The sequence below is a fragment of the Heterocephalus glaber genome, unplaced genomic scaffold, assembly GCF_053883595.1.
Source record: "Heterocephalus glaber isolate CG9 unplaced genomic scaffold, H.glaber_assembly_v1.0 deba00001472, whole genome shotgun sequence".
Classification (NCBI taxonomy): Eukaryota; Metazoa; Chordata; class Mammalia; order Rodentia; family Bathyergidae; genus Heterocephalus; species Heterocephalus glaber.
The window spans coordinates 69,535,030-69,547,394 of NW_028258315.1; the positions used below are offsets into that span (position 1 = coordinate 69,535,030).

The 12,365-nt window shown below is 39.5% G+C and overlaps 1 long non-coding RNA gene and 1 pseudogene across 1 annotated transcript in view; both read right to left on the reverse strand.

Annotated features, from left to right (window-relative positions):
* LOC147826397 (uncharacterized) overlaps positions 1-12,365 on the reverse strand; it is a 111,865-nt gene that overhangs the window by 61,787 nt on the left and 37,713 nt on the right. The window lies entirely within an intron of this gene.
* Positions 9,379-11,530, reverse strand: LOC101708948 (WASH complex subunit 3 pseudogene; annotated as a pseudogene).

Genomic DNA, 12,365 nt, shown 5'->3' on the forward strand with positions numbered 1-12,365 from the left:
ACACAACCCTTTTCTACTGTAAATTTTTACTTTAGCATAATAGTAGCCTGCTGTGCATCTCAGTACCTTTTTCTAAGGGATACAAGAAGCAATCTTTGTGTTTACCCATTTGTTATGACAAATGGCAAGGTCTGTGCACATGTGCAAAAGTGTCAAACTGGAATTTTCACCTATATGATGCTCTAACAGGTTTTGCATCACAGAGGGTATAATACATCCATACCACTCTATGATTTGTTTTTCAAAAAATTTTCTTTTGATTTTTATGGTAGAAATAGCCCAATTCAGTACAATGGCACATGAAAAACCAGATATGCAAGTTTTGGAGGAGGTCAAAAGTGAATCATCAGATTACTCATGCATGGATGATGAAGATAATTCATTATGATAAAATATATGTTTTCATATCAGAAGAGTGGTGTAGGTATATGATGATGATGACAACTTTGATGTTGGCCATATGAGCCAAAGTTCCTATGACAGTGAAATGGAGCAAGAATTGACTGATATAGGTACAGGGAATGTAGACCTCCTTGATTTAGATGATGAAGAAAACAGTAATATTTTGGCAGCAAGTAAACAGCTGATGTGACAATACTGATGTCAATCCTAGCACTTGGGAGGCTGAGGCAGGAGGATTGTCATGCATTTGAAGCCAGCCTGGGATACATAGTGAGACCTTGTCAAAAAAAAAGTTGATATCTATCTTAAGCACTCCTCATACATTTGATATTTTATTTTATTGGTATCTGATTTCCCTGCTAAGTGCACATTCTACAACATAGAAGCTCCTGACAAAACAAGAAGAGAGGTGACAAGAATGGCCTACAACATAGGAAAGGAAAGCTAAGCACATGTGCTGTCAGTGTGAGATGTGTGCATGGAACAGGCAGTTGTCATGTGTGAAGACTTCCTTGGATGTGACAGTTGAAGCAAAGATTATTTCTGTAGTAGACTTTGTGTTTCAATTGCAGTTCACGTAGGTTTTCATTTCTGATGTTATCTCTTAGGTGTTGTAAGCAAGTAAATAGCCAATGTGAAAATGCTGATGTCTATTCTAAGTACTCATTACACATTTTATATTTTATTTTATTGATATCTTATTTTCCTGATAAGTGCACATTGTACAATGTAGTAGGAAGCTTCTGACAAAACAGGAAGAGAAGAGAGGTGACAAGAATGGCCTGCCACATAAGAAAGGAAGCTAAGGGCTGGGGATTTAGCTCAGTGGTTTTGCCACCTGCTGCAGAAATGCAAGGACCCAAGTTCAATCTCAGGTACTAAAAAAAAAAAAAAGAAAGGAAGCTAAGCACTTGTGCTGTCAGTGTAAGCAAGACTTACGCATGTAATATGCAGCAGCTGTCATGTGTGAAGACTGCCTTGAGTGTGATAATTGAAGCAAAGATCATTTTTGTTGTAGAGTTCTATTAGTATTTTCAGTGTAGTTTGCATAGGTTTTTTTTCTTTTTTTACATAGGTTTTTATTTCTGATGCTATCTTTTATGTTACGTAAGCAAGTAAACAGCTGATGTGAAAATGTTGTTGTCTATTCTAAGCACTCATTACACATTTAATCTTTTATTTTACTGATATCTTATGTAGGTGTTATAATTGAAGTAAAGATTATTTTTTTGTAGAGTTCTTTTGTTATTTTCATATAGGAATTTATTTCTGATGTTATCTTTTAGGTTTTGTAAGTAAGTACACAGCTGATGTGAAAATATTGATGTTTATTCTAAACACACAATACATATCAATAATTTAATACTTTATTTGATTGATATTTTATGTTCCTGTTAACTACACATTGTATAATATAATAAGAACTTCCTGACAAAACAGCAAGACCAGTGAGATGTCAAATATGTCCTATAAAAATTCCAGGAAAGGGCTGGGGATTTAGCTCAGTGGTTCTGGCGCCTGCCTTGAAAGTGCAAGGTCCAGAGTTCGATCCCCAGTACCAAAAAAAAAAAAAAATTCCAGGAAAGCAAAACACATGTGCTGTCAGTGTAAGTGATATGTGTGTATGGAATGTGCTTTGTCCTGTGTGAAGACTGCTTAGGTGTGTAGAGTGCTATTGGTGTTTTCATTGTCACATAGGAATTTCTTTCTTTTTTTTTTTTAGACTTTGTACACCAAAAAAAGTTGATGTTGAAAATTCTGATGCTTTTTTATAAACAATAAATATTAAAAATGCAATACTTCACTTTTGTGATTTTCCTGTTAAGCACTCACTAATATAATAAAAGTCATACAATTAAAATTAATAATTCATCTTAGAAATATTCTAAAGAATAAATGTGTGTTTGACACAACTATGTTTCTGTAACTTTATGACAAAAAATGTATTATGTGATTGATACCAGTAGCTCAGTGAAGAGGTGAGAGGTTAAAAAGCTTCTCTTACTAGTGTAAACTGTTTTGATCTTACATAGATGCTGAGCCAGGTTCTTTTCTTAGAAAGCCAGTATCTGGCTTTCCACTTCAAAATATACATCTCCATCTGAAATCTCTTCTCAGTTGGAATTTTTCTTTCTTTTCTTATATGTTCCTGCAACAGCCCTGAAAATAGAGTGATTCAGCTCTGTGAAAACAGCTGTACTTCTTCATAAAAATATCTTCCAGATGAAAAGAGCTTTCTTCTGAGAATAATTTTTCTCCTCAGATTGTTCAGTTATTGGATTATAGGGAAGGAAATGAGCTCAACAGAAAAACCGAAATAGACACACATGATTCCAGAGAACTCTAAAGACAACCTTCTGGTCTGAGTTACCCGGCAACTGTCTCTCCAAGGATGCTGTCATTTTGATTTTACAGAAGATGTCTTAAGTAGTAATGAATTCATCTTTTATGATCATAACAAAATGTAAGCAGAAACTTTTCTCTTGCTGGGTGCACGTTTCACAGTTTTTTTCTTTTACAGTATCTTTGTTGTGTGTTTTCAAAGCTCATGGGTTTTCATCTATTTGGAATGTTTTTTTTGGATCCTGTTAGAGTTGGGATGATGGAAGACCGCTTAGGGTATTGAATTCTAGCTGCTTTAGATTCTGACACTATAGTTATTAAGATGCTTTATCCACAGGAACAAAAGAAAATTCCTCATAAAGATCATCTGAGACAACAGCCATGGGAAACTCAGCCTTGTGCTTAGAAACCAGGTCACTGTACATAAGAAAGCAAAATATTACTAGGTAAAGAGCTAGACAAAGAAAAGGTACATAGAAGAATGTTTTACCAATATTTTGGAAAAATTTCTTGCAGTAACACTGTTTCTGTTTAGGTACTTGTATATAAAAATTTCAGAAAAAATTATACGAAAATTGCATTCAGGACTGGGGATATAGCTCAGTGGCTCCACACCTGCCTGGCAAGCACAAGGTCCTGAGTTCAATTCCTGGTACCACACAAAAAAATTGCATGCAAATTTTCTATTTTCTCTGTCTATATTGTGATATGTTATCTTTTTATTCATTGCTCATCAGTGAAAAGCTAATCTGTGCAAGAGTCTCTGGTGGACATGAATTTTCTCTAGTGGAGCCACAGTCCCAGCCTTCAAGGCCACTACCCTTGGACATGGAAAGACATGTCAACAACTCTTGACCAACAATATAGGAGTGAAAATAGGATCTAATGTTTTTCAAACAAATGGCCCACTAATGTACCACTTTTAAAATTATTAAGTATATTATTTACCTGTGAGTTTCTATTTGTACCAACCTGAGTTCTTGATTGCAAATAGTATAAAGTACCTAAACAGAAAGGGAGTATAGGAGGAAGGTATCAGGGGAATCAAGCCTATATGGCCAAGCATGGATAAGATATAACCTATAGGGCTTCAGGGGGCTGGATACCAGAACACCAGTGGAGGCTAAACTTTAGAACAGTTTAGCCAGCGAGCCACTACTACCTATGAAGAACAACCTCCAAACCATCTCCACCAACAGATGTTATTTACTCCAAAGTTTGAACTCTACAACAGATTGTTCAGGTTCTCTGCCTTGTTGCAGTTGATCAGGGGGCACCTGGGCCCTTTGGGAAGCTGACACTATTTTCCACCATGGGGAGGGATCTCTATTCCCTAATAGAGATTAGTGAAGAGAAAGGTGGGATTAGATTCTAGAAACAGATTTTTAACAAGCCAAGTATCCACTATGTGCATTGTTTCACACTGAATATAAAAATATAGTCATGATCTAGACACAAGGAAGACAATCCTCAATGTTATTAGAGGAGAAATTATCTACAGAACATCAGAGGTGAAATTATCTCCCTCCAATTCTTTGTTTTATAGTTAAGGAGATTAATGCCTTAAACGACTGTGACTGTCCACTGTCATACAGCTACTTGGTTGAAGAGACTGGATCACTATTCAGTTCTCTGGTTGTTGTACTCTTTACTGCCTCATATTCAGGGTTGACATCCAGCTGGCACACACTGGTTTGGCTGTAATGGTTGTTAAAATGTTGAAACTCTTGATATATAGCCACTGTCCCAATCCCACTGGCACAGACAATGTCAGTGCTCCATCCTCCACCTTCTTGGTGGCTTCATCTCCAATAGCCAGCAAGTAGAGGTCTTCAGAAGCTCTTCTTCTTAGGAGGGCTGCCCTTTGGCTTCTAGAGCTGTTCAGCCACAGGTACAGAAAACCAGAAGTGCTTGAGGACTTACATTGTTGTTCACTGTGGGATTTAAACAATGACTAACAGGTCCCGAGATATGATAGTTTAACTCCCTAGCCTCTGGCTGGGAGAACTCTGAGACAGCTTATATTCCAGAGCTCTGCTGCAGGATCAAGCTAAAAGAAGTCTCTGTGGGACATGGCCCGAGATGGCAACATGATGGTTCAAAATGAAAACTTGACTAGGACATGGGGTGCCCAGATATTTGGAATTATTTGGGGTGTGTCTGTGAAGGTATTTCTGGATGAGATTAGCATTTGAGTTTACAGGCTAAGTAAAGCATATGGCCCTCCCCAAGAGGGTGGCATCATCAAATCCTTTAAGGGTCTGAACAGAACAAAAACATGGAAGAAAGAATTCATTTCTTTTATATAGCTGAGTTTTTCTGCCAGTCTTCTTCTCTTTGACTGGATTTATACTATCAGTTCTCCTGGTGCTCAGGACTTTGGACTTGAAATATACCACTGATTCTCTTGGGTCTCCAGTTTGCAGAAAGCAGATGATAGGTGTTCTCAGCTTCTATAATGGCATGAACTAATTCCTTATAATAAATATTTATCTCTCTCTTTATATGTATATCTATAACTGCATCTTATTGTTTCTGTTTCTTTTGTTCTATTTTTTTTGGTACTGGGGATTGAACTCCAGTCCTTGCACTTGCGCAGCAGGCAGCAAAACCACTGAGCTAAATCCCCGGCCCTTGTTTTTGTTTCTTTGAAGAACTCTACTATGGTATCTTTGACTGGTTTTCTTCCCCTCCTAGCCCTTTTTTTTTTTTTTTTTGTATATCCTTTTATTGGTACATTTTAGGTCTACAATATAATGACATTCATCATTGGAGATATGCACCTTTACATACTCTCTTGGTTCTTATTTTTTTCCCCTTCCCCTGCCCTCCCTTCAACCCCTCCATCCCTCCCTATTTACAAAGACTTTGTTTCCATTTTTTCATTTTCTCATATTAATTCCATTCCTAGTACTTTCTTAATGATCTTCCTTAGGAACATTTCACTATAAATCACCTCCACATTAATAGTCATCTGAGAGTCTACTTCTAGGACACCTGAACTCCTAGAAAAATTTCCAAAGCCCACCTCTCCAAGGCTACCTTGGCTTTTCCCATCAATGTCTCATATCTCCTTATGATCTAATAACTAAAGGATTAATGCCCAGTTCAGCAGGTGTCCTTCTAAGGCCCATTCTGGGCTATTGCCATCATTACTTCCGAATAGTCAGTTCCTGTGCAATAGCAGATAGTCATCCCCCACCCTGAGTATTGAACACAGGTCCTTGTGCATGCTACAGCGTTCTAAAACTGAGTTACATCCATATTCTCAGCCCTTAAATATTTTTAATACCAAACTTCAACCTATTTAAGTGTTAGGAGTATATAATATAGAAACTAACTGGAGTATTTGCTCTGGTCTATTCACAGAATCTCTTAGGAGAATAGACAGTTGCTGGGAACAGTCCCCCTTGGGCATTTTTTTTTTTTTTTGGTACCAGAGATTGAACTCTGGTCTTTGTGCTTGTGCAGCAGGCAGTGAAACCACTGAGCTAAATCCCGGCACCCCCTTGGGCATATTTAAATCATATGAGCCCACCATTCTGGCAGTAGTTGATTGGAACAGGCAGGGACAGACATCTCACCCAAGTTGAGCCTATTATATTCTCTCTCCTAGTGACTTCAGACATGAATTTCAGGACAGTTGGGACTTGTTGGGGCTGAGTCACCATAATGATATCATCACCCTAAGGCAAGGCCCATGAATCCCTGGTCCTGCCCTGTCCAGGGCTGGGTGTTTAACTCTTCCAGTAGCAGCTTCCACAATAAATTCCCATTTTTGTTTACATCTGCTAGAGTATCTTGTCTTTCTTGTGACCAGAGACCCTTACCTAGTACTCTATATTAACAGCTGGAAGGAGCACTACTTATCTGTTTTGATCATGGTCTCCAGCATCTAACACAGTGCCTGGAATAGATTAGATACCCAATAAATATTAGGTGCCTCAATAAATGGTCTTTTTAGGAAATAAAAGAGTCCTTCATATATATGTTTGTTTGTTTGTTTTTTTGGTAATCATATATATATTTGTAAATGGGGCCCCAGAGAAAATAGAGTGATTGTATTAAGATTCTCTGCCTTTCAACAAGGAACAAAACAACTGGCTTGTGCTTTTCAAAAGTGTTAAGGTTCTAGGGCCAGGGATTTAGCTCAGTGGTTCCACCACCTGCCTCGCCAGCACAAGGACCCGAGTTTGATCCCCAGGACCAAAAAAAAAAAAAAAAGTTAAGGTTCTAAAAGATTTTAAAAAGCAAAGAGGGGCGTGGTAGTGCATGCCTCCAATCCCAGCCCTTGAGAGGCTAAGGCAGGAGGATCACTTTGAGTTTGAGGCTGGACTGAACTACATAGTGAGACTGTCTCAAGAAAAAAAAAAGTAAAGAGGAAGTACAAATAATTAAAATGTGATATGCACATGTACCAAATCCCCACAATGAATGTATTATGTATCACAAATATGTACTAAAAAATACAAAACAAAAAAGAAAAAAGCTGAAGAACTGTTGTGGATTAAGAGGCTGAAATTTGTGATCTTGGATTGGACCATGGATGGAGATTACTATAAAGGATGTGACTGAGCAATCTGGGAATTTATAATATGGACTGTATATTAGATAATAATATTGATTTTTTTTTTGGTACTGGGGATCGAACTCGGGACCTTGCACTTTCGAGGCAGGCGCTGGAACCACTGAGCTAAATCCCCGGCCCAATAATATTGATTTGACATTACATTTCTAGATAAATTTACATGTTAGGCAAGCACTCTAATGTAGGGCTATCCCTCTGACTCCTCAGAATTTTGCATTTTTATTTGAGGGCTCATTTGAATAAAACATACCTATGGGTCTTTCAAGCAAAATAAGATTTGATACAGTAATTAAGTGTTTACAAAGCTGTTGGAAGGGGTGGGGTACAAGTGGTACAAGTGGTACCTCCAGGAGTGATTCTCAGAGCGTGATAGGATTGGCTACCGACAGAACAGTTATCTCTATCAGACAGAAACAGGGAGCTGCTACTACAACTGTGGGCTCCATAATATATGATCATAGAAGCACTTTGAGGATGAGGGCATTGTTACTGCTATACTTACTGATTCCACAGTGATGCTGACCCTGCTATATCTGCAATGAATAACAATAACAATAATAATTAATAATAATAAAAATGAAAAGCCTCACACTCTGAGAATATCAGACCTCTGGACACCAGAGAACTTCCTATTCAATCTCCTGACCACTCTCAGCTGCAGAAACTGCAGAAACAGTTGCATGTGGACTTGCTTCATCTCCACCTTCCAGATCTCTCACGTGAGTGAATCAGAATGCCAGAATTTAGATTACATTGAGTACTAACTGTGTCTAGGGATATAGTTTTTAGCTCTTTATCTTCTCCGGTCATACTAAAGGGCATCATGGATGTTGAGCATCAATAAATCTGTTGCTCTTAGGATAGACACATAGCTCTTGACATGGTTAGCAACAATTTTTATGGCCTATCCTCTATCTATCCCTTGGCTTTCTTTCTCCTCATGACCTCATATGTACCATCCTTCCATCACAGGGCCTTTGCACATGATATGGGATGTACTCTCAACTGAAATGCCAAGGGCTATGGGTATAGAAAAAAAAAAAATCCCAGACAGGGGCCAGGGTTAGCATGTGCGAGGACTGGGTTGGATCTTCAGCACTGAAAAAAACCCAAACAAACCCCAACACCATTCTAGTAACAGGCTTTTGCTGAAACTTGAAATCAGGGGGAAATTTGTATTATGTTAGTTCAAACATTGTCCCAGTTCAAAAATTTCTTTCATAACATCCCAGCCAGATGCGCATGTAGTGCCTGCATAAACACTTAGCACTTAAAGAAAACAAGCTAAATAAACATTGACAATTAACTCTTAAATCCTTTAACAAGTTAATATACTGAGAAATCATAAAAAATGGAAGGTGGAGGAGCACCTGAGGGTTGACAGTAAGGGCCTTAAAGAATCTAGTGAAATTATGTCTTGCCTTTATTTCCCTGTTGTGCTGAATTTCATCAACATTGCTTGAGTATGTGGAGTCTGGAGAAAAACAGACTTACATAGATGTTGCTTTTGTTTACATTTTTCTTCATCAAATTTTTCTGCACTTAACTAGCCTATCTCATGGCCTATCTTTGTTTCCTAAATGTAAAACACTCTACACTAATTAGTGTTACATAGCTTCAAGGTAAAATCAAACAAAACAAAACACACAAACAAAATTCTTAACTTGAATTTAGGAGGTGTCTGAATACTGTCAGGTTGGTGAGTACACATTTTTGGATAGTGAAATAAGACATTTAGGCATCATCTTTGATTTCCCCTATCACTGTAAGCATTACTTCATTTATTTCCACTTTTGTTTTTATTTTTGTTTTGAGACAGGGTTGCACTATGTAGTTCAGGTTGGCCTTGAACTCCCTATGTAGCCCAGGCCAGCCTCAAATTTGCAGCAATCCCCATGCCTCAGCCTTCCAAGTGCTGGGATTACAGGCTTGCCCCACCACACCCGGCTTTTTCCATATGTTTTAAAGTAGCTTTACACTCTACATCTTCCATTGCCCAATTTGAGCGCCATAAGTTAGAAATTGTAACAATTGTAGTTCAAGAATTTTGCTAAATTTTGTTTTATTTTTGCTAAGTGAAAAGGACTGTGCTCAAGATATGGTCTGTTTTTACATATTTAAAATGATTCCATCTTTTTTTTTTTGTAATGGGGATTGAACCCAGGGCCTTCACATTGAGCTACATCCCCACCACTTTTTAAAATTGTTTATTTTGAGACAGGGTCTCCCTAGGTTGCTAAATTGTCAAGGCTGGGCTTGAACTTGTGGTCTTCCTGCCTCAACTTCCCAGAGTGCTAGGATTACAGGTGTGAACCACCAGACCTGGGTTAGGAACCAGTTTTACAAGTAAGGAGATATAAATTTGAAGATCTTACTTAATAAACCAAAGAAATATATGATTGCTCTAAGTTTTCCCAAGTATCTAGAGAAGGAAAGCTGTTTCACCTCCAGAAATCAAGTTGTTGCATCATCACAAAAAATCAGGTCAGCACGAGGGTGTTCTCAGGCACAAAACAATTGGTTTTGCTGGTAGCAGCTTCTGTTGAATCATCAGTAAAATTTAAACAAGATGTGAGTGTAAACTCTAAGAGTCTAACAGGCAAAAACCCAGAGAAAAAATTTGGGTAGTTCTATCTTCTGCTTGTCTGCAGATCTGTCTGTAGTTATTTTGAAGTAATTTAAAGTAAATAGAACAAATCCTTTAAAGGATTTGCAAGTATGATAGCTTAATTAGGAAGTCTGGAAAAGCCAGAGGCTTAGGGATGGAGCACACAGACCCAAAGAAAATGCTTCTCTGTAAGAAGAAAATGGACTTTAACCTGTAAAAACTGTGAAATGTTTTCATTTTTTGCTATTTGAGAAGAATCTGGGAGAAGGGTGTCACATGAACTTAATGATAGAAAACACATTGTGAAAGACACCTAGACATTAGAGGGTGTGACAACAAATGAGAAAGGTCTTCTCTTTGTGCTTCCAAAGCATTACTTCATTTTGCCCAGAGTGGCTCAAGTATGCCCATCAAAGCCGAGAACACAGGCAGCACATCTGCTGACACGGCTGCTCATTAACTCTGGAGTTGTGCAAACACAGCCACCTCCTCACTCTGAAGGTGGAAAAGCTGAAGACAACTGATGGTTGCTCAATTCTCCAGATTCCACCCCTGCAAAAGTAAGACATGGTACCACTCTGGGAAGCCAGCAATGTGGCAGGCCCTCTGCTAGGCCATCAGATTCACAGTGGCACCTAATCTGGATAATTCAGTGAAGACTTATTATCTCATCCCTTTTTTAAAAAAAATTGTATAATTCATTTATTTTTTGCAATGAGTCTATTTCTGATCTCCAAACTCACAGGAACTCCATGTTGGGGAGCCACTCCGACCCCGAACACCCCATCTTGGTACTGAGGCACTCACTGCAGTTCAGGTTCTTCTGTTTTTCATTTCAGAGCCCTTTGCTTTGGTAACGAGAGGCACTGGGAGGTTATAAATGCTTCATTGTAACATAGCGGAAGCATGGTGGCAGACACAAGGCCATTCGACGCCTCTGGATGGAGAAAGAGTTCAGACCCAGGGGAGGTGCTCACATGCTGCGGCTGTCGCTGAAGGACTCGCTGTCGGAGCTCTCTCCCATGGTCCTCTCGCTGCCGCCGTCAGGCACGGGTGCGTCCGGCCTCTCAAGCAGATCTGGGTCTAGTCCTTCTGATATCATTTTGTTTCTTATTGCCATCACCGGAACTCCCACGTGAACCATTTTGAGATATCTGGCATATCTGGGGTCCTCGGCCACAGTTACGGTGTTTTCTGATGACACTTCACTTTCCTGTGCTCTAGAGTCTTGTGTATTGTTCTGCGCCTGCTCCGAAGCGGCTTCGGAATGGGGTCTGTCTGGGACGCTGGTGACACTTAAGGAAGATGCTTGAAACGTCACCTCATCCAGGCCCGGAATGGACGACAGCTTTGCATCTAAAATATTGAGAGTTGTTTCAATTTGTTGGATCCGAAGAGAGAGGTTTGCCAGTTTCTCCTCACACACCGTGGCAAAGCGGTTGAGGAACTGCAAGGTGTGCACCACGAACTGGTTTAGAAACGCCACCATCCTCTTCTGCTGGATCGCCGGCATCTTGGTCAGGTCTATGCCCGACCCCATGAGGGGGAGCCCGTCCTCGTCCATGTTCTCCGCGGGCGGAGCGCCCCACCAATCACCCCTTTTTTTAAATGAGGAAAGTGGGATAGAGAGGTTAAATGACTTAGACCACACAGCAAGTGGAAAGTAGATCAGAACACAGTTATGTCTGACCCCAAAGTCAGGCTTTTTGCTACTCAGAGATAGCTGGAAAAACTGTTTGCTGGCTTTGGGAGCTATAGGAAGATGTGGATCACCTATTACTTCTCTTTCACACTACTTAGTAGGATTTCCTTGCTAAGTGTTTCGGTTAATTTTATGTGTCAACTTGACTGGGCTAAGGGATGCCTAGATAGCTGGTAAAACATTGTTTCTAGGGTGTCTGTGACAGTGTTTCCAGCAGAGATTATCACCTGAACAAGTAAAATGAATAAAGAGGATCCATCCTCAATGATGTTGGCAGGCATTAGCCAATCCATCAAAGGTCTAAAAGGAACCAGAAGGCAAAGGAAAGATAACTTCTCTCTCTCCTTAGGCTGGGGCATCCATCTTTTCCTCTCCTCATACATCAGAGTACCTGGTTCTTAGGCCTTCAGACTCATCAGCTCTTCTGACAGCAGGCAGCAGATCATGGGACATCTTGGTCTCTATTAGCTGTGAGCCAATTTCCACAATAAATATCCATGTATATATGTCATTTCTATTACCCTTTTTAGACCAGGAATCTTCACTTAGAAAGCAGAGGGGCAGGGTGTGCTGGTGTGCCCATAGTCCCAGCTACTTGGGAGGCTGAGATAGAAGGATTGCTTGAGCCCAGGAGTTCTAGGCTAGCCTGGGCAGCAAAATAAGACCCGAGCTTGAAAAGAACAGACACTTTTCATATGAAGAAATACAAATGGCCAATAAAT